Here is a 10,639-nt window from a genome sequence, read left to right on the forward strand (position 1 = left end):
TTATTATCTTTAGTGTGTTTTGTCATGAAGATTTCTGCAGAGTGGGCTGTTTGTTCAATAACAGATACCACAAAGGCAACACATTTTGTACTCTTATTTTATGGAGCTGATGTAGCTTAGGTGGATGTGAAAATATAACAACCATGCACAGAGGGATGAAGGCTGCCATTATTTCATTTATTTATCTTAATATCTTCGATATTTTAACCATCACATGTTGGCCTTTGCATTACTGGTTGTCCTTAGACTTGAGGCTTTTTTGACTCAAGTCTAAGGACAACCTAATTTAAACACAATCTGATGAAAAAGTTTTAGACTCTTGATTCTGCTTATTATCACCTGAAGAACCATATAGGAACCTAATTCAAATAGATAGATTTGAAGTGATTTCTCAACAATTCTTCAACAATTGTTTTAAAGTAAAAATCTAAAGTTCTGAAGTAATTTTCTTAGCATTTTCTCAAATAACTTGGTTGGAACACTTTGTAGGGAAATTTTCTTGCAGCCGTTTTTTTTTTTAATTTGCTCATTATTAATGTGAAGAATTGCTGTTCAGAAGATTAGGAATGGCTAAAACAACAGTCGGAGACTTGTCTAAATATGGAAGGATGGATCTGTCTCGATGGGAACAAACTTGAGGATTTTAGATGCAGTTGTTTTTCCAACAGCGATTTCGAGACTTGGAACCTGAAATCAGATAACAAAAGGATAGCTGCTTTTGAGATGTGGTGTTACACAAGGCTGTTGTGGATATTATATACTGAAAAGTGTGCAAATGAATGGATGTTAGAAAAGGTCATTTGAACTTTTTAAGGCTCCTTAAGGATATTGACAGAAGAAAGTTAAAATATTTTGGATACACTGAAAGGATGACTTCTCAGAACAGTAATGGAAGGGAAGGTTCCTGGAAAAAGAGGAAGGGGTAGACCATCATGGATGTCTATCCCTTACATAAGACGGATAGTATATGTGGAGTGACTGATCTTCAGAGAGCTGAAGCCTCCAGAAAAGCATACAACAGGACTACATGGCAAGGCCCATCATCGAGCATCGGAGTGACCATACGGCCTCTGTGAATGCCCAGTGAACATATATGATGATCTCTACTCCAGTCATCCAGATATCAACCATCTGAATCATACAATGTAACTCCTGTAAAACTGTCACATCTCCATATCTCAGCACATTTCTGATCGAGTATCTACTCCAGCTTTCCCTGTACATTTCAGGTTTCTGATGGTTTTATACTACATATATGCCTTTATATGTTGACAACTGAAGGTGATTTAGCCAGTCTCATGAAAAGGTAGTAGGATTTTCCCCTTCTGGAAACTCAGGTGTTTTATCCCACAAAATAAGCAAACCAACAGGATACACACAAAATTAACAGACATGATATGCTGGCCTTATAGCCTGTTACTTTGGCCATAATTCAAACAATCCAATCATTTCCTTCCACATTACTCCCAATTATATTTTTTATTATGTAAAAATACAAAATTTATCTTCTCTATTTAAAAAAAAAATGTCCTAGCAAAACATTCATGAAGCTATTTAAAAAGCTTTGAAATGGAAGAAATGGTATTGTAAAATGAATAAATTGATAAAGGTGTCATCCAAACTGAAGATAAGGATACTGTGTATGTATGGATTAATTACTTTGAAAAAATATTAAATGAGATAGTTACAACTGTTTTATTACTATCTCATTTAATAACTTTTCAAGTAATTAATCCATGCATATGTTACTGTAAAAGCCCGAAAATTGGGATAAATCCTAGCATTTACCATAGCGAGGTGGTAAAAGTCTGAAAAAGACTTGTAAAAGCTTCCGTTTTGGGCTTTTACCAAACCATTTCTGTAAATGCCAGCATTTACTAACATCAATTGGTAAAAGCCCAAGTACAGTGCGAGTATAGATGGGTGCGAGCGGCTACGATCTAGAATCAGTTTAGGCCTCCCTGGTTAGCATGTCCGTTCTCCAGCCAAGAGGCCGTGGGTTCGAATCCCGCCAATGACATGGATGTTTGTGATTGTCCTACAAACTTTGTGTGGAAAGGGAATCTGCGACCCTACCACTTATTCCAGCAGAAGACAGCATTGCCAAAACCATGTCAGGTAAGGCAGTGACTATATGGCGTCTACAAACGTCAAATGTGAAAATTTTTGAATTTTTTTCCCAAAAACCTACTCTCAGACAAAATGTTAGAATAAAAATATCAGATATTGATAAAGCGAAGATGGATCCAAAATCAATAATAGCCGTTATCACTGACATTAAAGTGAAGAATTTTATGAACTTGGTACTAAGTTGGGTAAACTAAAAGCGTTGTACAAAAGAAACCAATTTATCTTGTGCAAAGAAAATTTTTTAAGCACTGAAGAAGTCGGAAAGGAAAAAATAAGTGCATGTGAAGTGGTAAGAAAAGCTTTCTTTAGTTGGTGGACAAGGATTCTAAAAACGCAACTGTTCAAAGAAGTGTACCAAGATGTGTTTGTGAAAATCAGCCAATTTACTTTGTAACTCAAAATGTCACAACAGTCAATCTTGATGTAACAAATAAGTTTAATTACGATTTGATAATGTTGAAAGAAATTGTGATTAATAAGTTACTTTTATTTCATGAACATTTTTATAATATAATACATTAATTCCTTGGGGGAGACCACACTCCTACCAAGCGCGTCCCCCGGGTGGCGGAAACCCAAATGGGTTGCTCTGAATAAAGAGCCGTGGACCAAAGGATGCAGCAGAGGCATGGCAAGCTGGCTACATTATTATGCCAGTAACTTTCATGAGCAGGAGAAAGTCTACAAACCGAGATAGTGCTACTGCATACGGGATAACCGACGCGCCTACTCAAAGACCACATAGACGAGGTGAGAAATCAGCAATGTGGTCAGCCAAGGATGTGAAACATGTAGCCACCTTCAACATAAGATCACTATACCGACCTGGAAAAAGGAGTTGCATTACTAATTGAAAAGAAATTACACACTCAGTAATTGAAATAAACCCAGTGTCTCCTAGAATAATAACAGCCAAACTTCAAGCAAAAGAAAAAGGTCAAACAATTAAAATAATCCAAATATATGCACCAGACAGTAACCATTCAGAGGAAGAAATAGAAAATTTCTATGAAGAACTACAACAGGAAATAGATAATCCCAACAATAGAGAACTCATGATAATGATGGGAGATTTTAATGCTAAAATAGGGCAGTTCACAGCAGACAAGAAAGATGTGATGGGGAGCTTAACGACAGAGGAGAACAATTACTCCACTTCTGTAAAGCAAACGATCTAATGATTACAAACACATTGTTCTATCAATGCCCTAATAATAAATATACATGGACATCCCCAGATGGTAATATAAAGAACTGCATAGACTATATCATCATAAACAAACAATGGAAAAGATCAGTAAATAATGTATGAACATTAAGAGGTTTTGATTTTGACACTGACCACGAAATATTAACTGCCAAAGTGAAGATAAAATTCAACAGGAACAATAATATCAGAAAAGAAGAAAACATCAACCTATCAAAACTAAAAGATAGCTCAAGCAGAAGTCGATTTTTAGAACAGATGTGCTTGAAATTAAAACCCTCCATCTAACAGAACAGTGGAAAATTCTGGGAAGAAGGAAAAGAAACAGTGTTATCAATTGCAAAAGACACTCTAGGTTCCAAACCCAAAATAAACAAACAGTGGATAACCCAAGAAATCATAGCTACCATAGAAGAGAAAAGAGAGGCCAAGATACTTGTAAACCAACAAAACAATGAAGAGAATAGAGAAAAATACAGAGCACTAAAAAATAAAGTTGATAACCTATGCAAAAAAGCCAAAGAAAAATGGTTAGAAGAAAAAGCTAAGAAATGCCAAGAAGCATACCAACAAAACAACCTAAAAGTCTTCCATGATACTGTAAGAGAAATTACAAAGGAATTCTCAGCAAAAGCAGTAACAATGATGAACAACAAGATGACTGAAACCAGGAATATTGAATATATAAGAAAAATCTGATCAAACCATTTTAAGACTATCTTCCACCAAGGAAACAAAACTACAATGCCAACAATAGAAGGAAATAATGATCACCCAAAAATTTTACAAGAAGTTAGATACGCAATAAAACAGATGAAAAACAATAAAGCACCAGGCATTGATACTTATCCCTACTGAACTGTGGTCACATGGAGGCAGCATATCAATAGAATATTTAACAACCCTATTCAATAAAATACTACAAAACTACAAACAGGAGAGATCCCAGATGACTGGAGAACTGGAAAGATCATCCCAATATACAAGAAAGGAGACAAAAGAGACTGCAGAAATTACAGACCAATCAATTTACTCCCTCACACCTATAAAATATTCATAAGAATTATACAAAATAGATTAAAAAACACCTACGAAGAAATGATAGGCATAGAACAAGCTGGTTTCCGAGGAAACTATTCAACAATAGACCAAATTTTCACATTGCACCAACTAGCAGAACTCAGCTGGGAAGACCATAAAGAACTATATTGTTGTTTTGTGGACTTTAAACAAGCTTTCGATAACATCAACAGAGAAATCCTTCTCAAAATTCTACTAGAAAAAGCAAGACAAATATATAATATAATACAGTTTCTGATAAAATATTACTCTATGACAAATGCAATAATTAAAAAGGACACACTCACAACAGAACCCATAGAGATCCAAAAAGGAGTAATGCAAGGATGCCCATTATCCCCATGCCTATTCAACATATATCTAGAAGTTGTAAAGAAAGCAATAGACAATGAGCCTGGAATCAATGTCAACGGTTTAAACATAAATAATATCAAATATGCAGATAATCTCGTCCTTCTTGCAAGAACCCCAAATGAACTACAAAAGTTGATCAACAAGCTAAATGAAACCTGTAAAACATATGACATGACAATAAATATACAAAAGACAAAAGTGATGAAAATAGGGAGGAAAAGAACTACCATCTCAGCCACCCTAAACGGAGAACAATTAGAACAAGTAGACAACTTCATATACCTTGGATCAAAACTAACAGAAACAATAGATGAACTCAAAACAATCAAACACAGAATAGCGATAGGATGGACCACCATGGGAAAATTACAGAAAATCTGGAAAACAAACAAGATATCTAAACAAGCCAAATTATATGAAGCAATAATTATACCAACAGTCATCTATGGAGCAGAAGCGTGGACAGTTAAAAAAAGAGAGAAGAAAAAACTGCTGGCATTTGAAATGAAATGCTTAAGAAAAATAAATAGAACAAGTTGGATAGAAAAGAAAACAAACATCACAGTCAGACAAGAACTATTGTATAAAAAGACAATAATAGAAAAAATTAGAAAACAACAACTGAGATGGTTTTGGACACACTGTACGCATGGATGCAGACAGACTTCCTAACGTCCTAATCAATACTTTTCCAACTGAAAAAAGAAGACCTGGAAGACCAAGAATTACCTGGCTGAAATTAATAAAGAACATCTCGGAATGCAGAACATATAAGGAACTTTTTCGAACAGCAAGGAATAGAGAAGACTGGAAGATCCTGCTCAAGAGAAGACTCAACCCGTCATAGAAGGAAGAGAATACATTAATTCAATGTAGTAAAATAATAAAGCACTTATGTTTAATGTTATTCTGAACATGTTTTGAAATTTAAATTGACAAAGGTAAATTATATAATGATTAATGTAAACAAAATAGGCTTTTACCAATTGGTGTTGGTAAATGGCATGGTATCCAACTTAGTACCAAGTTCATAAAATTCTTCGCCTTTAAGTGATGACGGCTATTATTGATTTTGGATCCATCTTCGCTCTATCAATAGCTGGTATTTTTATTCTAGCATTTTGTCTGAGAGTAGGTTTTTGAAACCTAACCTAATCTAAACTGATTCTAGACCGTAGCCGCTCACACCCATCTATACGCGGGCTTTTACCAATTGGTTTGGTAAAAGCCCGAAATGGAAGTGTTTACAAGCATTTTTCGGACTTTTACCACCTCACTATGATAAATGCTAGAAAATTACCAATTTTCGGGCTTTTACAGTAACACATAACACAATATCCTTAGCTTCAGTTTTTATGACACCTTTATCAATCATATTTTACAGTTCCATTTCTAAGGTTTTTCAATAGCCTCCAGAATGTTTTGCTACATTTATCTTCTTGTATTTTCACAAGTCTTCTCACAGCTTTTATTTAGCTATTTTTACACAACAGCTTAGTTTCTTATATTTTCCTCTGTATTATCTTAGGATAATTGCTGACTTACTTGTGATTAACTTTTAACCACTTAGATGTGTTCACATGCTAGTAAATACAAGGATGCAAAGTGCTTATTAAAATTGAAATAACATTTGGATGTCATTAGAATGACACAGATAGAAAGTATAAGTTGATAAATTTCATCCTATATATGGCCATTACAGTAGTTAATATGATTCCTTCTTTTCCAGGACTACCAACTTCTGAAGTCCACCTGAATTTCTGATTTTCTATCCTCGTGAATACTGATTCAGCCAGACAGGCATCTAGTGAAATAATTTTTAGATTTCGCTACTGAGGCTCTTGTTGTCAAACAATTTCATCCACAATATTTATACATTTGAGTCTACAGTTGACCTCTGAAAGCTGCTCTACTGTTATTCTATTTAATCATTCTTGCAAATTTCTTTTCCATGCAATACTCATTTTTATCTTGCTCCAAACTAAATGGCAATAACTTCCTATTTCAAGTCTCATGTACATTATGTTGACAAAAGTATTTGGACATTAGTTGGTAAAAAAAAAAAAAAGTGTTTTAATTACATTTCTAGTATTGAGTGGGACCACCTTTGGCCTGAACGATAGCAACTATCCATTGAGGCATGCTTTCAACCAATTTCTGATACATCACAACAGGAATATTCTTTCATTCCTCCCACAGCCACTATGGTGTGGAGTGAATTTAGCATTCTAATTTATCCCAAAGATGTTTGATGGGTTTGAGGTGTGGGCTCTGAGATGGTCAGTCCAACACTTCAACATTGTTTTGTGAAAACTAATCTTGGACATGCAATGCAGTATGGCATGGAGTATTGTACTGAAGCATGCAAGGATCACAAAGTAATTCCACAGCATCAGAAGCATGAAGTTGTCCAGTAGCCAACAGATGTCATAGTTTTGGGCATATCTACCAATGGACCAACCCCCATTCACTGAAACACTCCCACACCATTACTGAACCTCCACCAAAATTGACAGTTGGAATGATGCAGTCTTGTTGGAACCGTTCCCTGGGAAATCACCATATCCAAACATGACCATCAGAGTGAAACATTTTGAAGCGTGACTTGCTGCTCCACAGAGAACTCTTTTTCAATCATCTATGATTCAGGAATGGTGTGAAAGACAGCAGTCCAAACATTGTTTGGCATTGGGGGGGGGGGAGATGATGTGTAGCTTGTTTGCAACAGCTCTGCAATGGTAACTCTTTGCAGACTGATGTTCCTGCAGCATTTTCCAGGTTGACTGCAAGGTCTGCCGGTGTTGACATGTGGGATGTTCTAACATTCCAAGACAGAACTTGTTGATTTTGGTCAGTGAGTGCTGTGGCCTCCCAGGGTATTTTCCTGCTGAGGTAGTCCATCAACTTTCCATCTATGAATGAAATAAGCAATGGTGCATTTCAGTATAATGAGATGAGTAGCAATATCATGGACAGAAAGACCACTGATGTGACACTTAACTACCATCCCATGTTGCAAGTCTGTCAGTTCAGCTGAGTGTGGCATCTTGGCATAGAGTACAGTGCAAAACATGCAGCCCATCCTACCTTTTATTACCAGTGTTAGGATCAAATACTTTTGCCAACATAGGGTATATATATTTCACCTGTAAAACAAGTTTCTAAACCAGTTTGAAGTTATGGATCTGAGAAAAATTAAGGTAATGAACCAATGGCATCAATGGCAGAATCACATTAAAAATGAAGATATTAGAAAAGAACTTGACATTATTTGCATTCAAGAATGTGTCAGCAATGCTAATTTAATGGTATGGCCACTTAAATAGAATGAGTGAGGAAAGGTTAGCAAAATAGGTGTTTGATGCCAAGATGGTAGGAAGAGACCCAGAGAAAGACCAAGGTATAGGTGGATTGATTCAGTCATAAGTGTCTTAGAAGCATGGAATGTTAGATATGACAATACTGGAGTGCTCAGAAGTAATAGAATGATTTGGAGAAAAATTGCTGATAGGAGATTAATAATGATGTAAATATAATCATGTAGTGCTGCCATAGCATGATTGCTACCACTTGTTATGTTCTTGGAATTACTCTGACATCAAGTCTCTCCTGGCATAAACACATAACCATTGCATCCTCAGCTTTTAAAAAACTAGGATTTCTCTTTCACTCAAGACATTCCCCTGAATAGCTATTAACCTTATACAAATCACAAATCTACCCAACCATCAAATACTGCTCCCACATATGGGCTAGAGACCATCCAAAAGCTCCCTCAAAATGCTTGGCTCAATACAGAGGACAGCAATCAGACTTATTAATGACACATTTCTTACCAACTCACTCCATCCCCCCCCCCCACTTTCGTACAGACAATCAGTCTCTGCACTATATGTTTTCTACAAATATTTCAACGGAAAATGTTCATCCGAAATAGCATCAATAATTCTCCCACTTAGTATTAAGCTCATTGGAACACGTGCAGCTGCTACTCAACATCCCTTCACAGTGCACCTTGAAACCCACAGAACAATTTTCTCCTCCTTCATTCCTGCAACTGCTATACTATGGAACAGTCATCCCGTTGATGTGTTCCCAAAGGAATACAATATACAGTCATTGAAATCCAATGTGAACAAGTACATTCTTTCCCAACCCATACATGGTACTAATGTACTACAGGTTGATCTACCAACCTCTCGTGCATGGGCTCAACATTTAAAAAAAAAAAAGCAACCGAACGCCCCATGGGGGGGGGGGAGTACATATCAGGAAATTAATGCTGCTGTAAAGCAATGGATAAAAAATGCACCTGTATTTAATAGTTGGGGGATATCATTTATAAATGAAATGCATTTTTCACAATGACTGCTGCAAGATCTGCACCATATTACAGTGCAGATATCTAACTGGATACATAATTCAACTAGTGGTGTGCCACAGGGTTCTGTTCTTGGACCACTGCTGTTTAATTTGTTCATTAACGATATAGGGAAAGATCTAAGTGGAACAGTTCATTTGTTCGCTGATGATGCAAAGTTGGGTAGGGTGATAGTGAATGCAGAAGATGTCAAAATCTTGCAGGATGACTTGGATAAATTGCAGTTCTGTGCTAAGGAGAATGGATGTCAATTTAATGTGACAAAATGTACGGTTATGTATTTTGGGGTGAAAAGATTAGCAGCAGTATACCACATTGGTGAAACTGTACTCCAGGAGATTGATGAGGCCAGGGACTTGGGAGTGTTGGTGGATAGGGAGATGAAGTTTAGGGGGCACATTGCAAAAGTAGCTAAATCAGCTCATCAACTCACTTGATTGTTGAAAAATACCTTGACGAGCAGAGACAAGCAAGTTATTGTACCTCTGTACCGAGCCTTGATAAGACCTCATCTCGACTACTGTGCCCAGATTTGGTCACCTAGGTTCCTTCTTGATGGAGAGGAGGCGGAAAGGATCCAGAGGCGAGTGACTAAGATGATAGTGGGTCTATGAATGAAACATATGAGAACAGGCTGAAGTTTGTGGGTTGCAGAAATTAGTTGATCAGCGGAAAAGGGGAGATATGATTGAGACATTCAAATTGCTAAAGGGTTTCTATAGGATTAATTCAGAGGATATTTTTGAGATCAGGACTGGTGGTGGGAGAACTAGGGGGACACCTATGGAAGCTGGGCAGGAGTGTTAGAGCTCGGTTCTTTACTTTTAGAGTGGTAAATGAGTGGAATAAGCTGCCAGAGTCTGTTGTGGGTGCTATGACAGTGAGTGAGTTCAAGGCAAGGTATGATAGATACTGTGAGAATGTCGTATAGTTGTGTGGACATGATGTTTAGGGCCTCCTTCGATGAGTCTAAGAACTCCCTGGAGTCGCCCGTAATAATAATAATAAGCTTTGGAATTAACTGTAGGGGGAGGTCAGTTGCTTTTCTTAGTTGCTGTTTTTTTTTTCTTTCTGTCAACTAGTGTAAATAATAGCCCATATAAAGTTATTTATAAATTTTATTATAAACAAAATCAGTACAGAAGTACCGAAATATATGTCATAAACATAAATAAATGCCATTGCTCTTAAAAAGGAGCATTTCACATATTTACAATAGTAAATTTTTAGCACTTCAGTTTAAAACTACTTTTCATGTAAAGTTTTCAAAACAGTTCTATAGCAAATGCTATGTCTTCTAGCATATAAACTGTACATAAAAAAAAAAACTTCTAGCAAACTTTATTCTCGAAACCAGTGCTAAATGGATTTTTTAAAAATCTCTTTTAGGGTGTTTTAATTAAGTTTGTAGAACTCTTTCTTCTTATTTTCATACAGTACAATAGTTACACCACTGCTTCAAACTACTAATGACTACAAAATTAATT

The sequence above is a fragment of the Typopeltis vanoorti genome, chromosome 2 (assembly GCF_054136105.1).
Source record: "Typopeltis vanoorti isolate ZY-2024b chromosome 2, IOZ_Tvanoo_1.0, whole genome shotgun sequence".
Lineage (NCBI taxonomy): Eukaryota > Metazoa > Arthropoda > Arachnida > Uropygi > Thelyphonidae > Typopeltis > Typopeltis vanoorti.